This window comes from Athene cunicularia (genome assembly GCF_003259725.1).
Source record: "Athene cunicularia isolate RWA chromosome 17 unlocalized genomic scaffold, athCun1 chr17_part1, whole genome shotgun sequence".
In the NCBI taxonomy this organism is placed as follows: domain Eukaryota; kingdom Metazoa; phylum Chordata; class Aves; order Strigiformes; family Strigidae; genus Athene; species Athene cunicularia.
This window is the reverse complement of record NW_020799122.1, coordinates 11,998,258-12,010,412: the sequence shown is the minus strand read 5'-3', so window position 1 is coordinate 12,010,412 and position 12,155 is coordinate 11,998,258.

Below are 12,155 nucleotides of genomic sequence, written 5' to 3'. Positions count from 1 at the left end.
GCCCGTGTGCTGCCCCTGTGCTGCCTGTGTGCTGCCCGTGTGCTGCCCCTGTGCTGCCCCTGTGCTGCCCCTGTGCTGCCCGTGTGCTGCCCCTGTGCTGCCTGTGTGCTGCCCCTGTGCTGCCTGTGTGCTGCCCGTGTGCTGCCCCTGTGCTGCCCCTGTGCTGCCCATGTGCTGCCTCTGTGCTGCCCGTGTGCTGCCCCTGTGCTGCCCCTGTGCTGCCCCTGTGCTGCCTCTGTGCTGCCTGTGTGCTGCCCGTGTGCTGCCCGTGTGCTGCCGGTGTGCTGCCCGTGTGCTGCCCCTATGCTGCCTCTGTGCTGCCTGCTCAGGGACCCGGCCTTCATATGGTACAGAAATGCCCCATGGGATTAAATGTGCCCAAACAGTGATGGACCCAGGTGTGAACAACACAGGACTAAATGTCCTCGTTGAGGACCTATTTGCTTTACTGGGAGCACATGTGCCCCACACTGGGACTTGGCAGGGGAGGGAAGAGGACGCATGACACTGGCATCAGTCATCCCTCTGCCACTGCTGCTCTGTTCCTCTCCTCCCATTGCTGGTGCAAAGGGTGAGCGGAGGGAGCTGTTTCCTTCCAAAGCTGCAAGCCTGGGGCTCGTCCAGCCTCGTCCTCTCTTCTGTACACATGAACACAGTGTGTGGCTGTGACCATGGGCCTGTGGGCACCATCCTCTCTGCGAAAGCTGGGAAGCAGCTGTACTGGCTGCAATACTCAGCTCACGCACGTTGCCTGTGCTGAGAAAGGCCGGGAAAGTGGTCTCCTTGTTCACTTCCAGAAACACACTCACCATCCCCATCTCCAAGGCTGTGGCTGCGTTTGTGCTGGGATCACTGAACAGCCGCTTTCACACGGACAGGGATGGAGAAACCCCCCATGCTGCCAGAGCACGGAGGGAAACTCTGCAGGGCATGGCTCTCCAGAAAGGAGGGCTCTGGGGCCCTGGGCTCTGTGTCCCATGCATGGCAGCCCCAGGGACCAGCAGCCAGGACAGGCGGCTCTGGGTGCTCAAGGAGAGACGTTCCTGCGGATTGCTCTGGCAAGGAGATTGGGCAGCAGTGGTCCCATGGGAGCTGCGGGGTGTGAACAGCTGCCAATTTGCAGGAAGTTCACAAAATGCTATGGTTTCAGACCAGTTTGGACAGAAACCACATACAGGGAGAAACTACCAGAAAATTCCTGCAGACTAAATTGCCCCAGCCCTGCTGGTGCTGAGAGGTCCCAGCCCCCAGAAACCCTCCCAAGGATGGGCAAGGGGCATGGTGGGGCTGGCAGAGTGGCAGGAGCATGGCAGAACCTGGGACAATACCAGGCACTGTGAGCATCTCCCAAGGGCTCCATGCCCAGAACTGGTGGCACATCAGGCAGACCCCTGCAGAGGTGAGGGCCACCAGGACTCGGTGTCCAACAGTAGAAAAAGAAGGTGCTATTTATTTGCACGGGCCTGACTGCCCTCCTCTCCCACTCCCCACCAGCTGTTTGTGGGTTAGAGGAGACATTCGTGCCTAGTTGCTTCAGTGTCCTTTTGTGATCCTGTTGTCCCTAAGCTTGTCCAGTCCTTTTCTGAACTTGCTAGTGTTGTCTGGCTGCTTTTCCCCCATGGCAGCAAGCTCTAGATGTTCAACTCCTGCTATGTAAAGAAGTTTTATATTTTCTCTGTTTTAAACCTGCTAGCACTTCTTACTCCTAGAATTGCTGGAGTACTAGTTTCATGCTCATCTTGTCCACCACTTTCATGATTTTGCAAGCTTCAGTCATATCCTCCCTTAGTCTATCCCTTTCCAAAAAAGGAGTCTCAGGCTTTCCAGTCCCCTCTCATATGACAGGTGCTTCATACCCTCAGTTATTACAGAGCAGGTCCAGAGAAAGTCAACTCTTCTATCTCCTTCTTGAGCTGCAAAAACCAGAGCTCAAGCACACAGTACCCAAGACTAGAGGTTGCCAAGGTTTTCTAGTTTCTACAGAACACTTTTCATCTTGTTCCCAACACCCTTGGTTACATAACATTTTGGTGACTTTTTTGGCTGCTGCTGCCCATTAGCAGTTCTCTGAAATTACCAGGTCAGTGATGGCTCCCAGCTCTCCTCCTGAGTTCAACCACCTGTCCTGAGCTCCATGCTGATGCCCCACTCTGATCGCTTCTCCCTTGAAGCATCACCTTCATTTCCCTACACCACAGCTCACCTGCTACCTCTTTGCCCCTTGGTTTGTGAGGTCCTTCTGAAACTCCCTGCCATCATCACAGCCTTTGGCCATTCAGAGAAGCTCAGTGTCATCTGTAAACTTGAAGATTTCCCTGTTGACTCCCTTCTCCTTGGGGATGGATGAAGATGTCAGATATAAAACCAGTCACAGGGTTGGTCTCTGGGGGACCCCACTCCATCTTGAGGATCCCTATATGTTGCTTCTGATCCTTCAAGCCCCTTTCAGTTCAGGGAAGAGCCTTTCTTCTTCTGCTCCCACAGAAAGTTTGTTTCTTTAAGAACTTTGTCATGGTGCCTCATCAGAAGCTTTCTGACAATTCAGACAGATTATGTCCTCTGGATTCTCTGTATTTGAGACAGGGTCCCTCCTTGCAGGAGCCCTGCCAACTTCTCCCCAGCTCTGTGTTCAGCTGCATGATCAGCAATCCCACCCTTCTGCACAGGCTGTGCTGTCTCACTGGTGCTACAGCAACGAGAATCTCAATTTTTTAACTCCTAGCACCACATTTCCGTAAGCTGAAAGTTTCACTGTCCACCATCCCACTGCTTGGTTGTAAGGAGAGGTACCATGCTGCAGCCAGCACCTCTGTGGTTTCACAGCGAAGTTCTTCCCATGAGCAAACCCCGTCTGTCCTGGGGACATGCTGGTGGTCAACTTGACCCACCAGTCTGGGGCTTCCTCTAGACTTGTTTCAGAGTGGTCTGGCTACTCTGAGCAACCTGCTGCAGCATGTGTACCAGGCCTGGGGATCTCCCCACCACTGTTGGCGAACACTGAGCTTCTTCATGGGGCCTCATCATCCTGCATCCATTACACCCTGGGCCATTTAACTCTCCCATCAAACCAGGGATGGGATTCTTGAATCACCTGGTTTTCTTTTTGAATTGTGGCACATGTTTTACCCAGGCTTCTCACACCCTATTTAACACCCTTCAGGTTATGTTTAGGATCTTGGGTTTTAGGGTATTTTTTTGATAGTATGCCCCATTTCTAAATAGGTCCCTTTCCTGAACTTATTATGGGATATATCTGTCCCTCACTGTCCCACTATGCTGTTAAAAGTAGTAGTGCTGTGATTTTTAGTATGGGGCAGTTCCCCCAGTGCCTCTTCAACCTGGTCCCAAGCACTCAAGACCCAGCCTAGAACATGGATCTCATCACTCCAAGAGGCTTCATTTACTGCTCCCACAAATGGTATCTCTATATCTTGTCTTGACAAAACTGGTCTGTATATGGGGGGAGTGATGTCCCACCTCCACTGTTTGAGCTTGCACATTCTCTAGTCTCACTTAATGTTTCCTGATGACTTACTGTTCTCATGTTCATTTTGAATTTTACATTTATTTTATTAGAGCTTGGGATTTTCACCTGCAAAGATTTCTTTGTGCACTTTTTCCTGCACTGCTTCACTCCACACAATCCCTCCTCTAACCATACTCCTCCTCTGTCACTCCTATAAAGCTGGTAGCTGGGGCATCACTGCACCTCGGTGGTTGCCCCTGGTCTCTTTGTCCTGGTGCACGATGCCATGTGCTGCCAAACTTTTCATTTTCCCTGTGCTCTCAGCACTGGTGTGAAAACATTTCCAGTTCTGTCCTTGCTCCTGGGCCAATCATATGGCAGCATCAGGGATTAGCACCCTTCACTTCTGCTTTGTGTCTTTCTCCAAATGTTCTGAACACCCAGGGCCAAGTTTGTCTCCTAAACACCTTTTTGGCCCCTGTCTGTGGGTATGCTCCTCTCTGAGTCTACCCATGATGTTGCCTGGGGAAGGTGTCTGCATCTGATCAGGGCTGGTCGAGTTATGGTTTTAAAATAGCTGCAGTTATGGCTTTAAAATAACAGGATAAAATAAAATGGCAGGAAGGGAGATGAGGCTGCAGGCACACGGGCTGGGTTTCAGGCGTGGTATGTCCCACAGCCCCTCTGCCCAGGAACAGCATGGGATGCTTGTGCTCTGCAGCAGGTTTCCTTTATGTGATTCACAAACCTGCCTCTCCTCCTCCTTCTTCACCTCCTCTTCCTTCTCCTCCCTGACTGCTGGGTGCTCCTTAGTTTGGGGGCTCTGTTCCTACCCAGAGGTTTTTGAGTTCCTTCATCCCAGCTGTGGCAGAGGAGAGTCTCTGGGCCTTGTGTTGAGAGTTAACACCTCACAGCACTTGTGGGACTGATCAGACGACCTGATGGAGGCTTGAGCCACGCTCAGCAGATATGTCCCCTGCTTAAAGGCTGGCTGGTACGTCAGGTGCTGCCTGCATCTCCTCACACCAGACTTCCCATCCTCATGCCAGCCAAGAGGGTAGGCAGGGATGGTGATAACAGGGTGGGTGAGGTGAGGACTTGCATGGGGGCACAGGTATCATGGAAACCTCAGAGGATGGTGTCTTGTGTCTCATGGGTCACAGAGTGCTTGGGAGCACATTGTGGGCTGAGGACAAGGTGCAAGACAAGAGGAGGCAGGACCACCAGCATGGCCTGCACATCTCTGATGCTCTTCAGAAAGAAAAGGAGTGTTCAGCAAAGGACAGAGCAAAGGGGGGTAAAGGCTGGATGGAGAAGGGAAGTGCAGCCCAAATCTGGGGGGTGTGACAGGCACAAATCACCCCAGGCTCACAGAAGGCCTGGGGGAGGATGAGCAGAGATGTCCCTGATGGAGACAGACTGGGCCTGGCTCCATTTGTGGGCCAGGCACTTGTATCCTGCTCCCAGGGTGTCCCCTGGCACCCACCACCCATCAGAGATGGATGGCAGCTGTGGACCTGCCGGTGCAGACCTGTTGGGCTGCTGGACAGTGGCATATGACCCATGGTGGCCTGTGTCTCAAGGCTGGTGCTCAGCCACATCTGGTTACATTGGACAGCAAGAGGAGTGGATGGTAGAGCAAGAGGGGTGCTAGGATAGCTGGTTCCCCAGAGCTCCAAGGTCCTCCAGGACATCCCTGGAGCTGGCTGCATGGGTGCAGAGGGATGGGTGCTCCACCTTGGATGGAGTCATCCACGGGACTGGGGTGGCACTTGGAGTAGGGTCTCAAGGTGGAGGTGACATGGTCATATGTCCATCTGGGAGGTGTGTCAGCATCCTCGGTTCAGGGTGGCAATGTGCTGCTGGGTGCCCGTGTGGATGCCTGTGCTTCGAGCTACCCAGCTGCTGGGGGTCAGCTGCTCCAGACAGAAGCATCAACCCACGCATCTCCAGGCCAAGAGATGCAGGGAAACATCTCGCTCACTGCACAGGTCCTTCCTCTGCCTGGCTGGCCTGGGGCTGCCTCCTCCACCCCAAAACCCCTGGGGACCCTTCCCTTGTGTGCCAGGGGGGTGATGCCACTGTGTCCCCATCCCAGCACAGTGCCCTGTCCCCACGTTGCCCACTGCTCCAGCTGCCCAGCCGTACAGATGGCTTCTCCGCCGCGCCAGGTCGCAGCCTCCACCCTCACGTGCGGCTGCTTTTTGTGTCCCTTCTCGCTGCGCATCGGCCTCGCCCCGTCCCTCCCACCCCTCCGATGCCCGTGCCCCCCAGCGCAGCCCCCACCAGAGCCAGCCACACACACAAGTGAACTTTTCTGCGTTTTCCAGCAATTAAAAAGAATAAAGCAACAGTTGTCTCCAGGCAGGGCATGGATCCTGGTGACCCTGATTTTCTGTGTGGCTGGGCAGGGTGAATGGGGCTATTGAGACCCCGATGACTGGCATCTCCACTCCAGGATTGTCTCCCCTTCCAAGTCCCCCTCCCTGCACTCTCCTCCTCCCTACCCTCCTCCTTGCTTTTAATTTCCTTCCTGCAGAGAGCTGCTCATCCCCTTCCCATTGGCCAAAGGCCTGAAAGGGAATGGAGGAGACAAGGGACGGATTAAAGACGCTCTGCTTAGGAGCAGGCAGCCTGAATACAAGATGCACCGGCTGGGAAAGAATGGGGGCTTAGTGGGGCACCAGATCAGACCCGCCTCCACCGTATTCAGCCCGGCCTGCATTCCTGCATTGCTAAGCAGGGACCTTTCTCCCTGGCCGGCCCATCAGAGGGATGTCCCAGACCCCTGTCCCACCTGCCGCTGCAGGTAGACCTGCCCAGGATGGTCCCACCACGCTGCAGCCCCTCGGGGTGCAGCCACGATGGAGGACAGCAGCACTACAGTGTTTGCAGGTCCTTTGGGTCAGCCAGTCCAACACGGGACACAGTGTCCCCAGCAAGCCCCACTAGGATGCAGGGGCAGCTGGGGCATCTCTTGGACCAGCATGGGAGCAATGCGGGACACTCTGGGTCTCTGGAACATTCACAACCCTCACCCCAGCAGAGCTGTGGGCCTCATCCTGCAGGGTTGGAGCTTAAGGCAGGCATTGCTGCTCAGTGCTCAGAGGAAGGCTGGAGCCTGCAGCAAGGTTAGGTCTGTGTTTGCACACCTAGAGAAGAGCTGGGGCACTTCCAGCCACAGCCTTGGTGTCAGAGGTGGTGGTGCCTCACTGCTTATCAACCACACTCTCTCACAGAAGTTCCCCAAAAAATCCACAGTGTTCATTGCCCTTCTCAGCACCTCCTGTAGCCATGAAGTTTGGGGTGCAGGTGGGGCATGGTGGCTTACATTCATCCCTCCCACTGATCCCATTTGCCCCATATCACCAGCATGTGCATGGTGACGGACTTGTCACACTCTGGTCTTTGGTCTGTTCCGAGGGCAGATCTGGGGCAGGGGGGGATTTTGCTGCTGGGGCTAGTCCTTGGGACGGACTGGAGCAGAGTGAGATGGTGGAGCATGGGCTTGGAGTCACACTGGGAATGAGGGGCCCCCAAGGGCAATGATGGGCAATGGCCACCTATCACTGACCAAACCCATGGGGAGACACATGGGGAGTCACCCAGGAGTAGGACTGTGGTGTCAACAGCATCTGGGATTTCCATGCCTCTTGCATCCTTCACACCAGGTTGACCCTCCATGTCTTGTCTCAGGTGAGGAGCAGGTAGAAGTGAGTCACCTGGCCCAGGTAGTGCAGGATCAGTGCCTGCTGTCTCTGCCCAAGGCCAGCCCTCTCACCAAGGCAAGGCCAGCCCATCAAAGCTGAGGCAGCACAAATCTCTCCATGTTATTAGTATGTTGGGTCAATCTTTAGTGTTTGCACACAAGTTCCCTGTGGTAGGGATGGAAACACCCGCCTTCTCTGTGAATTGGGAGTCTGAGGCTGAGACTCCTGTCTGGAGCTGGAGGTTGTTCTCAGAAACCTCTCCAGGCCCCTGCTGACATTCACCCCAGAGAGCTCTGTTTTCTGGGACAACATGTCCCTGGAGGAGCCCAGCAAGGCCCCAAAGCGAGCAAGAATTTTCCAGGCTGAGAAGCTAGTGGTCTGCAGAGGGGAGCAAGGATGGGGTAGGTCAGCAAAGTCTTACAGCCCTAAGGCATAAGATGTGAAGGCACCCTAGGGATTCCATGGTGCTAGAAGCACCCTGAGGAGCCCAGGTGCCCATTCAGAGACACACCTCAGGGCACTAACATAGAGCTTTGGAGCCCTGCACCGCAAGGACATGGGTCTGAATGCCTGCATCCCCTGTCCCATGTAGTGATTAATGTAATTTTAAATTTCCTGCAGGTTGTCATACCTCTCATCTTTTGGTCTAGATCTCTTGCTGACCTGGTCCCTCATGCACTCCAAAAGACAGCAACCTTGTGTGGCAGCTGAGCTGCCCCAGGGTGCCCAGGACATCTGTGCAAGTCTAGGAGATGGAATGGCCTCCAGACTCTGGGACAGCCCAGGCAGGACATGTGAGGACACTTCAAACAGAAGAAGGAGCTTAGGTGGAAGTCTTGCCATCCCTCCCCTGCTTCCACAGCATGTGAAGGAGCCCAGACACCACCTCAGATGGACTCCCCCAGGGCCAGAGCTGAACCCCACCCCACTGACCAAATTGCGCAGGCAGGGTCCCAGTTATTGCTGCTTCCTGAGCACTGCACGTGACCATCACAGTCTCCATGGTCCAGGTGGCATCACTCAGACAGCCTCAATCCTCACATGCTAGAATCCATTATTTTAAAACATTTTTCAATATTTGGTACTGAAAGCCCCATCTCCTGGAGTCCTGGGACTGCAGCAGAAACTTGGTACCTGAAAAGAGTGTGAAATCCTTTCTGAAGGTGTGTCTCCATTTCAATCCCACAAAGCAGCAGAAGAAAATGCCCATCTACTCCTCCCCCAGAGAAGAGTCACATCCCTTCAGGCATTTCGCCACCAGCCTTAACAGTTGACATGGAGTCTACCTACACATCCACCTCCATCACTGCATCCTCTCACTCAGAGAATGAGGTCTGAGGTCTTTGCACCAAAAAGTTGCTTTGACCCTAGGGCAAAATAGGCAAAATTAGTAGGAAATCATCAATTTTGGCATGAGGGACCTCCATTATCAGCACGAGGCACCTGCCCCACTGGGTAAGACAGAGGTGGCTGGTCCTTGCTCAGGGGTTAGTGGGCATGTCGCAGGGTCCCTCAGCTGTGCCTGGCCCTGCAGGATCCCCTTCCATTCCCACCCTTCACCATACCAGGAATCCTGCCCTTTGTGGAGATCTCCACCACTCTAAGATTTGTGCGTTCCCATTGCCCCATCATTGCTGTACCACTCCCCAGCACCATCAGTGGGCTGGAGACATGGCAGAGTTCCCACCCTGTTGCACCCTCAGACTCTCTCATCCCCTGTGTGCCCACGCTGCCTGCAGAAACAAGGGGTCCATGCCGATGGAGGACCCCAAGGGTCCCAGACAGGGAAGAAAGGTGAAGCACAGGTGAAAGGCCACTCATCTTCCTGTGCAGTGGCTGGGGGACTTTCACCTCTCTTCCACCATGCTGAGGGGCTGGAGCCTGGAGTCTCTCAGCCCGTGGCAAGACACAGCCCCTGGGCAGCCCGTCAGGGATGGAGAGTCCTTCCCTCCACCCGTCAGTGATGGAGAGGGACCACGGGGCTTTCTCTTTAATGCAATGCTATGAATACTCAGGGTCTTTCTGCTCGCTGTTTAATGGATTTGAATGTGAAAAGGTGGTGGAATTGGGAAGAGGGGAAGAGAGGGGGGAGGCTAGGGCTCTTTGTTCAGGGATGCTGCTCCAGCCTTGGATTTATTCAGCCTTTGGAGGGCTCTGGGGTCTTTCTTTCCTCCCCAGCCACTGCAAAGGCTCGCTCCCTTTTCTGCCTCATGCTTATTAGCATAGCAGCTGCTCCGGGAGAGGGGCTAGGCAAGAGAAAAGGATAGAGGCGTCCGGGAAATGAATAGGAGGGGAAAAAAATAGCTTAAAAGGACACAGGCTTTGAATGAGGGGGAGTCATGAGTGGAAAAGGGGACAGGGGCAGCTCGGAGTTGTCACCATAGCTGTGAATGTGAGCTGGGTGAAGTGTGAAGACCCACAGGGGATGGTTGCCCCGGCCGTGTGCTGTGCAAGAGGATGAGGGCCTGATCCTGGCACTGCAGAGCAAGGCCAGGGCTGCCCCGTGTCCCCCTGCTCACAGGGACATGCAGGGAGGTGGGTGCTGAGTTGGCACCCTCCTGCACCCACAGCCCTGATGCCTCAGGCCACTCTGCACCCTTCTTCCTGCAGGGATTCAGGGTGCCCCAGCCCCCGGTGGCTGGAGGTGCCCCACCTGTGACCTCCAAACTGAAGCATCCGGAGAGACATCCCAGTGAGTGTCACAGCAGCTGGTGGTTCCCAAAGGTGTGGGGCTGCTGCAGGACCCGAGTCCTCTCCATGGGGCAGGCTGGGTATGGGATGGGGGAGCAGGGGAAGCCCCTGGGGCACACCACAAGCATGCAACCAGTGCCTCCAGCTCCTCCACCCGCTCCCTGGCAGAGCCCTCCAGCCACCTGATGACTGAGTCGAAAATATAGTAATTAATGGAAATCAGGTGTCCAGGGAGCTGCCACACTGCTCCTGCCCTAGCTCACAGAGGCACAGCCACGCTGCAAAGTCCCAGTGAGAGCTCCCTGAGCAAGCACGGGTGTGCAGGCAGAGGTCTGGTCCTGGGCAGAAAACCTGGGAGAGGGCTGAGCATGTCCTCTGAGAGTCCATCTGTGCAATTGCATCGTGTGTAACAACATTGCTGTTGACTGGAAACAGGTGAGAAGTGTTTTTTCAGCTATAGAAAACAACATCTGAGGTTGCAGTGCACTCCCAGGAGTAAGAGGAGGCTGCAGAGATGCCATTTTCAGGCAAAGGCTTTCCTTGGTTGTGCAACTCGTTTGGAGCCAGCAGTCAGCTCGTTGTGGCCTCATGTTCCAGGGCACAACCCCTCAGTCTCAGGGTGCTGCTCAGGCCCCATGCTAAGGCTCAGCCTCACATTGCCCCACCAGTGTATGGCAGAAGCTTAGTAGAGCTGGCAGTCATTGCCCAGCCGATGTCCCCTCTGGCCATGTTCCCTCTGGCCAGGGGTGCGCATGGCTGTGCTCACTGGGTCAACCCTGCCTCTGCTCCATGCTGCTTGGGAGCGTCTGCCTGCACCCTGGTGCTGGGATCCCCGGGTCCTCTACACCTGCAGCAGGGCTGGCACTGAGAGTGTTCAGCAGAGCCAGCCACTCTGCCGGGATGTCCATCCTGCCGGGGATAAACATGAAGCTGGTTGGTGCTGGGCTGGATTAGAGACAAGGAGGATGGATTTGTCAGTGAGCAAGTGCTGGTTGTGGCCAGGGACAGCCCATCGTGCTCTGCCCCACTGGAGGGGCTGAAGCCAACAGCCAATGCTCACAGCTGGGTTTCTGTGCTTCTCCAGACTCCTCTGGGCTGCCAAGGCTGCCGCCTAGATCACAACAGGAAAGGGGAGGCACCTTCTGGGGAGCTTCTTCCTAAAAAGCAGCAGGAAGACACCTCCAGCTCAGCCAGTCCAAGGTCTGCCACCTTGCAAGGGTATCACCAGAGGTGCTGCTTGCCTTGGCCTGCCCTCAGAGACTGCTCCCAACTGTTGGATTCAGGCTGAATGAGGAGTTTCCAACTAAAACAGTTGTCCCAACCACCCCCCAGCCTGTCATCCATCCATCAGTCCATTTTTACGTCTGTCCATTCTTCTACCTACACCTCTGTCCACCCCTAGACATGCCTCTATTCCCCCATCCCTCCCTATCCACCCCCTATCCCTCCATTCTTCCATCCCTCCATGTCCCCAGCAATCCCCCCACCCCTCCCCAGCCATTCCGCACCCCTCCCCAGCCATCCCTCAATTCCTCCAGCCAAGCAGCCTTCCACCCCTCTCCAGACCCAAGCCCCAACACCTGTCTTCCCCCTAAAAAACCCAAAGCAGGATATTGCCCTGCTTGACCATTTCTTTAGGGTGAGAAAGAGAAACAGGCTAACATGAAGAAGACAAAAGCTAAATTGCACCCCCAGGGCTGAATTCCATGCAGTATGAGACCCAGAGGTCACCTCTTCTTGGGCACCCCTTGCTGGGCACCCCCAGAGATGGGTGCTTGTACTGGCAGTGGGGCATGGCAGCTGAAGAATTTCTGGAAAGAGAAGACAGACATTTCCCTTGCTCACACAACAGAGCAATGTAATTCCCTGGGATGCTCACTGTGAACAAGAAGTGGGAGCTGCCTGTAGTTCCTGTGTTGATGCATCCCAGGCCTGGGAGTGACCCTGGGGTGACACAGCCCCCCCAGCATGGAGGTCTGCAGGGTGACAGTGATTTTAGGGCATGGGAACTTGGCACTGGAAACCCTGTACCCACGTTGTGGCAGGATGTGAAGGTCATGTACACCCCAAGAAGAGCCCCAAATGACTCCATGTTGCAGGAATGGGGTGGCCAGATCCAGCTCCAGCCTGGGAGGGGTCTAGGGAGCTGGGACCTTTGTACTGAGTCCTAGCAGCAAACACCTCAGCAGCTTTGGGTCACCAGCAAAATAGGTTGAAACCATGAGCTGTCCTGTCCTGCACGATGCACTATGGATCCCTGGTGCCACTGGCTGCAGCCTGCCTGGCCA